The sequence below is a fragment of the Protopterus annectens genome, chromosome 16.part0 (genome assembly GCF_019279795.1).
Source record: "Protopterus annectens isolate FY-2018-M chromosome 16.part0, PAN1.0, whole genome shotgun sequence".
NCBI classification, from domain to species: Eukaryota; Metazoa; Chordata; order Ceratodontiformes; family Protopteridae; genus Protopterus; species Protopterus annectens.
Window position 1 is genome coordinate 617,712,016 of NC_056750.1, and position 13,213 is coordinate 617,725,228.

Consider the following 13,213-nt stretch of genomic DNA (forward strand, 5'->3'; position numbering starts at 1 on the left):
TCAGGGTCCTTTCTGTGACACACAGGCCACATTCTCCCTTAGAGGCAGAGGGGGAAACTCACAGGGAAGACGCTCCTTTTGGGGCAGAGGGGGTCCATGTAACCAGGGTTCCAGGGATTCTTTCCCTGGCCAATCCTACCAGCGCTCCTGAAGAGCGGCCCAACTCCTTTCCTCTGGAGGTAGTTGGGGGATGTTTCACCTTGTACCCTTCTGCCTGGCTAACTATCACCACCGATTCTTAGGTACAAAGGATTATAACCAGAGGTTAACATATCCCCTTCAATCTTTGTTCTGTTCCTTCAAAAAAACTTCCCGATGTTCCACTCATTCAAAGGGAAGAAGCAGCACTAGAGACAGAAAAGCTGATAAGAAAGAGAGTCATCCAAATAGTCCCTCCAGACCAGATAGGATCCGGATTCTACTCAAGACTATTTTTGGTGCCAAAGAAAACCAGGGACTGGAGACCAATTTCGGATCTCAGTGTATTGAACAAGATTGTGAGAGTACAAAAATTCTGGACGGTCACAATACAGTCTATCCTCCCGCTTTTGGAAAAAGACTATTGGATGTGCTCGATAGATCTTCAAGATGTGTGCTACCACATAAAAGTGGACAGGCCATCAAGAAGATTTCTGTGCTTCCGTGTGGTAGCCAGTCACTACCAGTTCAGAGTACTGCCTTTCAGGCTCTCTACAGCCCCCAGAGTGTTCACAAAGTGCATGACAGTTGTCACAGCTCACTTGCGACTTCAAGGATTCCAGGTGTTTCCATACCTAGATGACTGGCCCCCACCAGACATCTACTGGAAAAATCCCTGGCATACTCTTTCCTTGCTGCACAAAGGCTACGCATAACCATAAACTGGCAAAAATCCAATCTCACCCCATCTCAGTTGACAGAATTCATAGGGGTTATCTTGGACATAAAGAACTGCAGAGCTGCTATTCCAGAGCACAGAATTTTAAGGATAAAGCAACAACTGATTCCAATCCTTTCAAGGCAGAAATCCACGGCTCACTCGGTTCTACAGCTGCTGGGTTCCATGGCAGCCTCCATCACCACTGTCCCCCTGGCCAGGTTTCACATGAGGCTTCTACAATGGCTACTGCTCGCCCAATGGTATCCCTTTCAGCATCCTCTTTCAGCCATGATTCGAGTAACCCACAGGTGCAAACAGGATTTAAATTGGTGGATGACACACAATCTGTCGCAATGGTCTCGCCCCTTCTCCCCCCAACAACCCAAGGCCACAGTGACCACGGACGACTCCCTGATGGGGTGGGGGGCTATGTCACGGACAGACAGTCCAAGGCACTTGGTCTGAACTGGAGGCTCATCTGCATATAAATGTTCTAGAGCTGAGGGTGGTGCTTCTGGCATGGCAAGCATTCCATCCCCTGCTGCCGCCTGGGACAATTGCGATTCAATCAGACAACATGGCAGTGGTCTGGTACATCAACAAGCAAGGTGGAACCAAATCTTACGCCCTTTGTCGAGAGGCCATGAGGATATGGCAATGGGCGATGGCTACCAACGGTTTTCTTCTAGCAATGCACATTCCCGGGATTTCCAACGTGATAGCAGACAGACTCAGCAGGTGCATTCTTCAACCTCATGATCCCCTTGATAGCGGCGGAGATCTTCCACCACTGGGGCCGTCCTTGCTGCAACCTCTTTGTATCCCCAACCAACTACAAATGCAGCAACTACTTCACCCGGATTCCCCCTCCGGGACAGTCACCCAGGGGCACTCTTGTCCACAATAGGTCCTCGGGTCTTCTTTATGCATTAAAAAATGAAAACACAACGACCAACCAAGTATTCCGAAACATTTTAATCCACACACTACGCAATTTCACCATCAAAACATGGCATCATCAGAGTGAATGGAATGAAATTGTTCCCTTGCTTTTATACATAATGTTAAAACAATACTCCAACTGGCCAACACCATAATTACCTTGTTCTTAAAGAAGCATGTGTCAAACAATTATATACAGCTCATGCCTTAATACAAACGATGTTAGTGAAACATATATATTTATAGGAAATACATACATATAAAAGTATATATATATATATATATATATATATATATATATATATATATATATATATATGTGTGTGCATATCATATTACAACATTTTATAAAACTGAATGCTAAAAATATACATTTTTTACCTATCTATATAACATTTGCCTTTTGTTTCAGTATTGGTTTTAAGGAGATGTGTTTAAGCAAGGTGGCATAAAGGCTTTTAACAAAATCTGCCATTTATATTCCAAAAGTTCCACCTTTAATTTTTCATCTCCTCCTCTTTCACTGAACAACACCCTATCTATAACAAAAAATACAAATCTCCTAAAATGAATACACTTTGTACTGTGTGCATATAAGGCATTGTGTATATCATGACTCTTGATAGCCCTAAGGTGTTCACCTGTCCTGTCTTTTAGTCTCCTAATAGTCTTACCTAACGTAGTAGGCACTACAATTGGTACACATGGCCAAATAAACCACCTTTGTTGTATTACAATTAACTCTACCTGGACAGGAAATAGTTCTGTTATACCCTTGTATACTAACATAAGGGCCATCGTTGATATACCTACACATCCGACAAGTACCACATCTACTCATTTTGAGACAATGTTTTTGGTATTATGCTGTTCTAAAAATTCTTTTATATTCCTTCCCCTTGAATAAACTATTCTAGGAAAGTACCAGGAAGATTTTTTGATTCACCACTGAAACAAAAATTCCATACTGTACGAACAACATTCTCTATTTCTTTTACCTGGCTATTGTAAGTTAATACTAAAGTTCTAGAGTTAGTTGAATCTTGTTTAGATATCATTGTATTATTGATATTCTTTGCCCCTAAAATAGGGGAAAATAAAGCATTTCTTTTATTTAAAACTTCCTTACGTATTTTGGTTAACAATTTCAGAGGATAACCTCTTTCCAAAAACATCCCAATCAAGGTGTATAGTTCTTCTTCCAAAATTTTGTCATTTATAATTCTGGACAACCTTACCATTTGTCCCTTTACAATACTCCTACATGGATGCAAGGGGTGACAACTACTGTAATGCAATAGTGAATTACTGTGTGTTTCTTTCCTGTATATTTTGCTTGTTATACCATCTAAACCCTTTACAAGAGTTATATCCAAGAAATCTATTTGCTTATCACTCCTTTTACTAGTGAATTTAAGAAAAGTAGTTGTATTTAAATACTCTACAAAACTTTTTGCTTCTTGTTCTTTACCTTTCCACAAAATCAGGACATCATCTAAGAACCGATTGTATAATAGTATTTTGTCTTTATATATAGAATTCAAAACACATTGTTCCTCCCAATGAAGTAAAACTAAATTTGCAAAACTGGGGGCACACTTTGCCCCCATTGCCACGCCTGAAATTTGATGGAAAATCTCACATTCAAATGTCAAATAATTATTCTTAAGTAATGTTTCCATACAGGACACAACAAAGTTCACATTGTCATTACTCAAACATTTACTTTTAACCAAACTTTCAGTAAAATAATCTATACCTTCCTCGTGGGGTATTACTGTGAACAGATTTATCACATCCACAGTTAAGAAGGACCATTCAATGTCCGTACCTTGGAAGTTGTTAAACCTTTGCAAACAATGCCAGGAATCTTTTAATATGTGTTGAGCCCCTTTTACAACCTGCTGTGTTTTCCTATCAACATAAGCTGCCAATGGTTCCGTTTTAGAACCCTTTGATGAAACTATGGCTCTAAACGGTGGACTGTATAAATCTTTATGTGTCTTTGGGATTCCAAACACAACTGGAGTAACTGGGTAATCAACTTTCAAGTAGTTGTAATCAGTTTTCAAGTGCCAAGGGCTACAGCCACAACCACAGCTTTCTTACGAGGAGTGGCAACCAAGGACATTATTGAGGCGGCTACTTGGACCTCCGTGCATACATTTGCCAAGCATTACAATTTACCTCTATACTCTAGATCCCGAGCAGGGTTTGCCACTGCTGTACTGCAAGGGATCCTAACTACACCATAATTCTTCTTCCTCCTCCCCTAGTTTGGCTATGGTATTCTACCCATTTGTTATGACTGCAGATGCATCCTTGAAGGACATAGTACAGTTTTGTACCTACCATAAATGTAGATGTCCGAACAGGATAGCATCTGCAGTCAGGATACCCACCCTCCTTCCCTCTGTGGTACTCCTAGGGTATTTACCTTCCTAATAGCTAGCTGGGGGGGAGTCTCTTATGGTGTATTTGTTTGTATATATGTACATACATGCTTATTTTTTGTGTTTGCCTTCTACTATTTTGGAAACATTGGCATTTATCCAAAATTTAGCTTTCCAAGAGGGCAATTGGCATCTGGGGCAAGAAACACTGAGGAAAATGGCGTCGGCTGATGCCTTCATACCCGAAGACCAGCAGAGATGACGTCGGGTGAAGTGCGACATCAGCCGAAGCCGGACCCAGACTTTGGAATCCGGCCGACCGAAGGGCTGCCTGACGACAGGACAACCCATTTGTTATGACTGCAGATGCATCCTTGAAGGACATCCACTTGTTACCATATCATTTGCTGAAATATTATTTGTCTCAGTGGAATCATTAAAAATATCGCCAAATTTAACTGTCTAGCATACAATCTAATGTTAGAATATGTTTTCACAACATTGACTTTATGTTCAGGTACAAAGGAAAAACCTTTGCTCAAAACATCATGATGGTGTTCATTTATATTAATGGCACTGTAATTATATACATTAAACCCAGATTTTTTATATATTTTAACCAAAGGTAATGCATTCACTTGTGTACATACAGAGTCATTGGTACTGTCCAACAAACTTTCATCATTGTTATTCGACACACTGTTGTAACTAAATATAGATGTACCCAAAATTGCATCTTCATATAATATCTCTTCCTGTTGTAGTTGTTGTTGGTCCACTGTCTCCTCATTGGATATCTGTTCGTCGTTTGTGGTAAATGTTCGTGTTGCCGCCCAGAATGGCAATGGTTCCATTCCACACCATCCCTCTTGTTTTGTAAACGTTCTGACCTCCTTAATTGTGGAGACCGGTCTAAAAAATCATTCTGACCTACATCATTGTCCGTTGTTGTTTCATGATATTCACTGTGTACATCTACATTAATATTTTCACTGTTGCTAACCCTATCTCTCCTCTGTTTGCTGTTATTACCCGGGGGATAGGCCACATTACTTTTATAATTGTACATATCTCTTGATAGTTTTCTAACATTGATTTTAACACTTTTCTCAACATATTGTTTCAAATTAGACAAAACAGACTGATGGTTCTTAATATACTGTGAAAAAAGTAAATTGTTCACAATGTTTTCGTTTAAAGATACAACCTCTTTTTCAAGTGCCACAACTTACTTTGATTGTTTTTAACAATGATGTCCATCATTTGTAAACCAGATTTGTTGAACAAGTCCACTAACTCCTTGTACACCTGTGAACCAACATCAATCCCATTCGGTAATTTCCATATCCTGAGTCCCTTCGGCACCTGCTTGAGTGCCATAGATTTGTTAAGAAATGCATTATTAAGCTGTAGGCCTCTGTATTTTCAACACACTCCCTCGAACTGTTCAATTTGCTTCTTCAAGGACAAGGTAATTCTTCCCTCCTCATTCGGGGCCGAGAAGTCCACTTCTGGTAGGTTTAGCCATTGTTGTATATCCCTTTCTTTTGGTCGACCACCTCAGACTTCATTAAAATTTAGTTAACCATCTCCAACTGAGTTGTTCACTGCCTCGAGGGCTGGTGGTGAATGCAAAGTGAACAATTCAGCTTGTGAATCAGTTAACGTCGCATGCAGATTACGTAAAACATTAGAACTAGTCAGCAATGCCGTCAACTGCTTAACGGAAGAGGTCAATTCGACCACAGCTGCTTCCATACTGAACGGAAAGCTGTGTAAAATTCAATATAAAACTACTACTTTATAAAAAACAACACTAATAGCCATTTCAGGAATCCTCTTAGATCGAAACACAACAACAAATAACGTAAAAAATACCCAATGGATATTGTACTTATAAAATGAAAACACAATGACCAAGTATTCTGAAACGTTTTAATCCACACACTAAGCGTTTTCACCATCAAAACATGGCATCAACAGAATGAATGGAATCAAATTGTTCCCTTGCTTTTATACATAATGTTAAAACAATACTCCAATTGGCCAACACCATAATTACCTTGTTCTTAAAGAAGCATTTGTCAAACAATTACATACAGCTCGTGCCTTAATACAATGTTTGTGAAACATGTATTTATAGGAAATGCATACATAGAAAAAGATATATATATATATATATATATATATATATATATATATGTGTGTGTGTGTGTGTGCATATCATATAACAACATTTTATAAAATTTATGCTAAAAATATACACTTTTTACCTATCTATATAACATTTGCCTTTTGTTTCAGTATTGGTTTTAAGGAGATGTGTTCGTTTAAGCCAGGTGGCATAAAGGCTTTTAACAAAATCTGCCATTTATATTCCAAAAGTTCCACCTTTAATTTTTCATCTCCTCCTCTTTCACTGAACAACACCCTATCTATAACAAAAAATACAAATCTCCTAAAATTAATACACTTTGTACTGCGTGCATATGTTATATCGATAGGTAAAAAATGTATATTTTTAGCATACAATTTTATAAAATGTTATTATATGATATGCACATATATATATATATATATATATATATATATATATATATATATATTTTTTTTTTTATATGTATGTATTCCTATAAATACATATGTTTCACAAACATTGTTTGTATTAAGGAACGAGCTGTATGTAATTGTTTGACACATGCTTCTTTAAGAACAAGGTAATTATGGTGTTGGCCAATTGGAGTATTGTTTTAACATTTTGTATAAAAGCAAGGGAACAATTTGATTCCATTCACTCTGATGATGCCGTGTTTTGATGGTGAAAGCGCTTAGTGTGTGGATTAAAACGTTTCGGAATACTTGGTTGGTCGTTGTGTTTTCATTTTATAAGTACAATATCCATTGGGTATTTTTTATGTTACTTCTTTACGTATTCCCACCCTTTCCCCTCATTCCTCAGTTTCTGAAGAAAGCCCGTCAGTTGAAGAGCGAGGTGATCCTCATAGCACCATATTGGCCTTGACAGATTTGGTTCCCCTTCCTTTGGCCTCACCTACTAGATCAACCATGGATTCTCCATCCAACCCCGGAGTTGATCTCACATCCACAGAACCTGAATCATCCCAATTTGAACAGCCTGAAGCTCACGGCTTGGCTACTCCAATTCCCCTGATTGCCAGGCAGAATGATCTTTCTTTACCAGTATGTGACATTCTCATTGCATCGCATAAGTTTTCCACTAGAATTACTTATCTGAGCAAGTGGAAAAGATTTACCTGTTGGCTGAAAGATAAACAAGTAGATCCCTTCTCAGCACCAGTGTCGGTAATACAGGACTATCTGGCCGACCTTTTCCAATCGGGTCTGTTGGCCTCTACCATCAGAGTTCATTTGGCTGCAATTTCTAATTTTCATGAGAGTGTCCAAGATTCCTCTTATGTCCCACAGATTTTGTGCAAGACCTTCATAAAAGGTGTGAATCATCTGAAGCCACCTTTTAGAGAACCTATTTAACCATGGGATTTATCATTAGTTCTACAAGCTCTGACAATGCCACCTTTCAAACCAGCCTCTTCTTGCGACCTCAAGCATTTGTCATGGAAAACCTTGTTTTTGGTCGCCATTACTTCTGCCAGACGTATTTCTGAGCTATCAAGAGTCCATACTAGATTTTTCATAAAGATAGTGTGTCTCTGAGAACTAAGCCATCACGTCTGCCAAAAGTGATCACTGAAATGTCCATTAATCAAACCATTGAATTGCCAGTTTTCTTTCCCAATCATTCAAACAGAGGAGAGTATTGCCTATATACCCTAGATATCCACAGGCATATCTGTTTTTACTTAAACAGGACTAAGTCCTTTCGTAAATCTGACCAGTCATTTTTGGCTTTTTCTGGACCTAGATTAGGATCTGCTGTAGCTAAGGTCACATTAGCTAGATGGTTGAAGGACTGTGTGAACTTTATTTATATACAACGTAATATCTCATTGCCTACTACCATGAAAGCTCATTCAACAAGGTTGGTGGCAACTTCTGCTGCCTTCCATGCCAGAGCTTCTTTACATGACATCTATGCAGCTGCAACTTGGGCTACGCCTCATACTTTCATCAATCATTACAAATTGGATTTGGCCTCCAGGGGAAGAGCATATTTCGGTTCTATGGTGCTCAGGAATGTCCTTCCATGAGAGACACCCAGGAATAGAGGTAGCTGGGGACTCTGTGCCATGCATAAGGAATGAACGAGGATTAATAATATCAGATAAAGAAGTTATGTCTTACCATAACGTTCCATTTGTATTGCTGATCCTCGTTCAGTCATTACAACCCTCCCTCTTTCCCCCTCCTGTAGTTTCTAGTGGATCTCACCATCCGGATCTCTTAAGTTATTTGACCAGAGGTAGCTTCTACCTTCTCTGACTTGCAAACTCAATCTGAGGTAACAGGGAGAGGGGGATTGTGGTTAACAGTTTAGCTCGAGAGTTTGAAGCTGACGCAAGCTTGGAAAATGGCCGGCCGAGGTCAGAACCGATACCCATGTGTAATGACTGAACGAGGATCAACAATACAGATGAAACGTTATGGTAAGACATAACTTCTTTTTTTTTTGCGTTTAGCATGAGGCCATGACTTTGGCACCAGTCATTAGTTGCTGTGAAACCAACTTGCAGTATGTTAATATCATTTATGGAGTCAATAACAGGACGTAACTTACAGTCCACAAACTTGGTCAGCAACAGGCCTTTTGTCTTTGCCTGGACCTCTGAGAAGTAGATGCCAAACAATAGGGGTCCCAGGACAGATCTCTGGGGAACTCCATTAGTGAAAAGTCTGCTATCAAAGGTGGAGGTGCCTATTTTGACATTGAGGATCCTGTCGGTGAGCCAGGCCACCCACCTGAGACAGGGATTTATGCCAAGTTGTGTTAGCTTTTTGATGAAGCCTGAGTGGGGGCTGTGTCAAAGCCCTTGGCCAAGTCAAGGTAAGCTGTATGTACTGACTTTCCCTCATCCTGGGCCTTGGTGATAGTTTCAAAGAAGTCAACCAGGTTCAACAGGCAAGATCTCCCCTTGATGAATCCCAACTGGGTGGGGTCAAGTGCTTGGAGATTTCCTATGTCCTTGTTTATGAGATCCATAATAATATACTCCATTGCTTTACAGATCAGACTTGTTAAGCTAATGGGGTGATAGTTTCCAGGGTCAGTAGTGGCACCACCTTTGTGCAAGGGGATGACAATGGCAGTTCTCCACTCTGCTGGACTGAAGTCTGTACTTGGGCTTTGGTTGAATAGGGTGCTCAATGGCAAAGCCAGTTCTTGTTGGAGATGGTGCAGAAAACAGCCTGGGATACTATCAGGTCCTATGGAAGCGGTGTTCTTTTGGAGATGATAGATTCTCCACTTCTTCTTGAAAAAAAATGGCAATTAAAAAGAGGGCAAGATTTTGATCATGAAGGAGAGGACCTACTTCCTCTCAAGGCACCCAAAGTCCAGACTCTGAAAGGCATGGAGAAGGCTTGAAAAAATTTACAGAATGCATCAGATAAGCCCAATCTAAGAGTATGACTTCAACCACATCATTCTGGAAGGCACATATTCAAGCCTTCAACAATAGCAACAGCATTCATACAATGCAAATTAGAGGGCTACTTACAACCCCACCTAAACAGCTGTAGACAGTGTCTGGTAGACATTTCTCTTTACAGAGACTCCAGATCATCAAGCTTTTCCACTGCTGACTTCACAAAGAAGGAATGGAACTTGGACAGCTAATATGCAAAGCTGAGGGCCCCAACTCCCATTTTGCAGAAGATTACACCCTCTTTTGGGATCTGTTCAAAGCTCTAGAGTCATCATCAGGCAGCAGATGGGAATGGACTGTGGTGTTTGGACCATTTGGTGGCTCACAGAAAACAGATGTCAGCTCATGCTTGGACAATAAATCAATCTAGCCAGCTTGGCTTCTATGCCAGACACAGATCTTCCTGGGGACATAACAGACTCTGCGTGGTGTATCTTGCTTCCAAGAAAACATGCGTAAAGTTTCACTTCAAGAGGAATGATCACATGATGATCAGGGCCAACAGTTCCTTACCATGGAGGCACATAGGGAAGGGGAGGGAAATGAGACTAATATATGTCAGATTTTATGAGTCATAAAGAAGCCAAAATGAGAGTATCCCAGGAATAGTTGAAAGAAGAGAATGATTCATTATTATGCATCTTATCAGAAACTGCACTGCCAAGACCCAAATGACTTTTGATAAGAAAGACGCAATGTGCATCCATTAACAATCACAAAAATATGGTACATGGGCCCACTTGAGCATAAACACACAAGTCTCAGGCACACTGAGGCATATATACACCCAAGCACACACTAGAGGTGACATGCAATGGGAGATGTTTGCGCTATGCCAGATCATGGCATCACAGCAAAATCTATATGGGTGAAATCCTGCATCCATGACTTAAGCCCCAACTAGTATCAAATAAGCCTGATTTCTTGATCCTGGGCCATAAACCCACGCAGGACAATGTGATGACCTGCCCTCATTTGGGACTGACCAACTATGATGGGCATAGAGAAAGTTCCAGGTAAGGGGTTAAAAACAAAATCAGCTAAGATGGCACCTGATCCACAAGCAGGTAACTCCAGGGACTGCTCCATGAGATCAAGCCAGCTGGACAAAGACCCAAGTAAGTGAGTTGGAAACTTGTGGAACAAGTACATCAGGATATACCCCAAACATGCAGCCAGCTGCAGACTTCACACAGGTGTTTGTGATCTGTCACAATGGTGGACTGGAATGTGATCACATCTCTGATAACCAGGGATAATTTCTATCCCTACCATAAAGCGGCCATGTAGGATGCTGTTGGATAGTCCTCAAAACTAATTTCTTATTAAATTCTAGCCCTTCCCCTGAAAAAAATTATCTTCTTCCATCAATCTTGTAAGAGCTGCCATCTCCATCTGGTACAGGATTCCGAAGCATCTCATAAAAAAAAAAAATCAAGAAGTTACAAGAAAAGGTCCGGTGAATGGAGAAACCTTTAATAATGACAGAACTGAGATGTGCACTATAAGGCTGAAAGAAGTGGTAGGCACAGGGGGCAATAACACACAGGTAACATTATAATAATGACATCTGTCATTAAGGGTTTGAGTTCACGTTCTGACTTCAGTACCTTCACAGAAAAAAAAAATGTTAAATTGCGACTGGTGCACAGGATGAATTCAGTCACAGGACCAATCAAGGAGGGTCCATGATGCAGGATTAGCATTTACTGAAATTACAGCATTTGAAATAGTAAACTAAATTTAGAAATAGGACAGTAGAGCTCCCTTGTTTCTAATAATAATGTCACCAAGAGTTTAGCCAAACATGATATTAAGATGCATATTTGTCATTTACTTAAATTCCATTGTTAACATGCATTAATCAATGGATAAAAAGTTTCATAATTTGCTGCTGTGAACATCAGAAGGCTGAAGGCCTTATCTCCTCAGGTGGCACCGAAATTCATTTGCACGTCTGTGGTGGCTTAGAAGAATGTTAAAGATCCTGTGTTATTTGGTGAAAACAGTAAGGGTTTTAATAACCATATCTAGCAGCCAAATGTGAGGTTTCACTTTCAGTAGACATTTTTGTTTCATAACTTCCACTACAAATTATATTCATATTTACATTTTTGACTGATTCTCTATATCTCAACATTATAATATCTTTCTTCCACAAATTTCTTAATTCATTAAACTGGTTTACTATTGTTTCTTCGAACGGAAAAACATTTTCCGTTCAGAAAAATGAATAGTAATACCGAAAAAAAAAAAAAGAATGATGACAATGTCAAACCATATGCTCAACACATTTGACTCGACATTGTTGTCGAAATCACCACGTGATAGTCATATAGGAGCTGATGTCCCCACATCCCCCTACTTATATATATTCTAACTCTGAAACTGCACTACAGTGGGGATGTGGATGAATTTCCACTCCCCACTGTACCGAGATCTCCATGCAGATAGTCGACTTACACTTATCCAAATGCAGTAGTGCATTCGCATAAGTGTAGTCGACTATCTGGTTCACAAATGTTGGTGTGCTTGACATTCTGATGTTCGGCACATTGCAGCCGACAGAATGTTGTTTGCACAATCGTATGTAAACCCATTAAACTAATGTCTTTCGGCTTTTCCCGGTTAGGGGTCGCCACAGCGGAACTCTGGTCTGCTAATGATTGGCAGTGGATTTTTACAGTGTCAAGGTGCCAGCTCAAAGCACAACCTTCAAAGAAGGCACACCCATTCACACACGCACCTACCTGCATGCCTTTAAACGTCACTCGACCGTAGGGAGGATTTCTTAATTCATTACAATGTAAAAATACATGCTCAATGGTTACTGTACTTCCTATCTTCTCTCCAACTGCATTCTTTCTTCAGTCTTCTTATAATTAATTTCAGCATTTACAGATGATTTTACATGAAATAACATCCATAGAAAAATCTCATGATCAAGATTCTCTTGGTATCTCTCTATACCTTGCTTAACTAGCCTTTCTTTTTTCAAATATAATTTTCCATTTGTATAAAACTTTCCATTATTTCACTATACAATTATTTTCTCTTCTTTTACTTAAGACCTTTCCATTTGGGTCTTCCAGCTTTTGATTTTTATAACATATTAGTTCTTCTTTACTACATCAATTTATTATTACTTTTTTTAGTGCCTCCTATTGGTCACTAAATTTTGTTATACAACGTAACTTAACAAAACTCACTTCTTATATTATTAGTATGTAATATCAAAATAAGCATAATACACAACTAACTTAGGTCCCTCTAATTCCTGTTTCTTCGACAAAGTTTTCTCCCAGTATATTGCTCTTTTTAAACTTGTTCCCATTTTTCTATATCCTGTAATGCTATCTCATTTTCTAAATCTGTTGCTTGATCCTGTGAGAGTTTCTGTTTCTTAATCAATTTATCTGTAAACATTTCCCACA

At 39.5% G+C, this 13,213-nt stretch overlaps 1 pseudogene; it reads left to right on the plus strand.

Annotated features, from left to right (window-relative positions):
* Nucleotides 1-10,824: 10,824 nt before the first annotated feature.
* LOC122790627 overlaps nucleotides 10,825-13,213 on the plus strand; it is a 31,844-nt pseudogene continuing 29,455 nt past the window's right edge.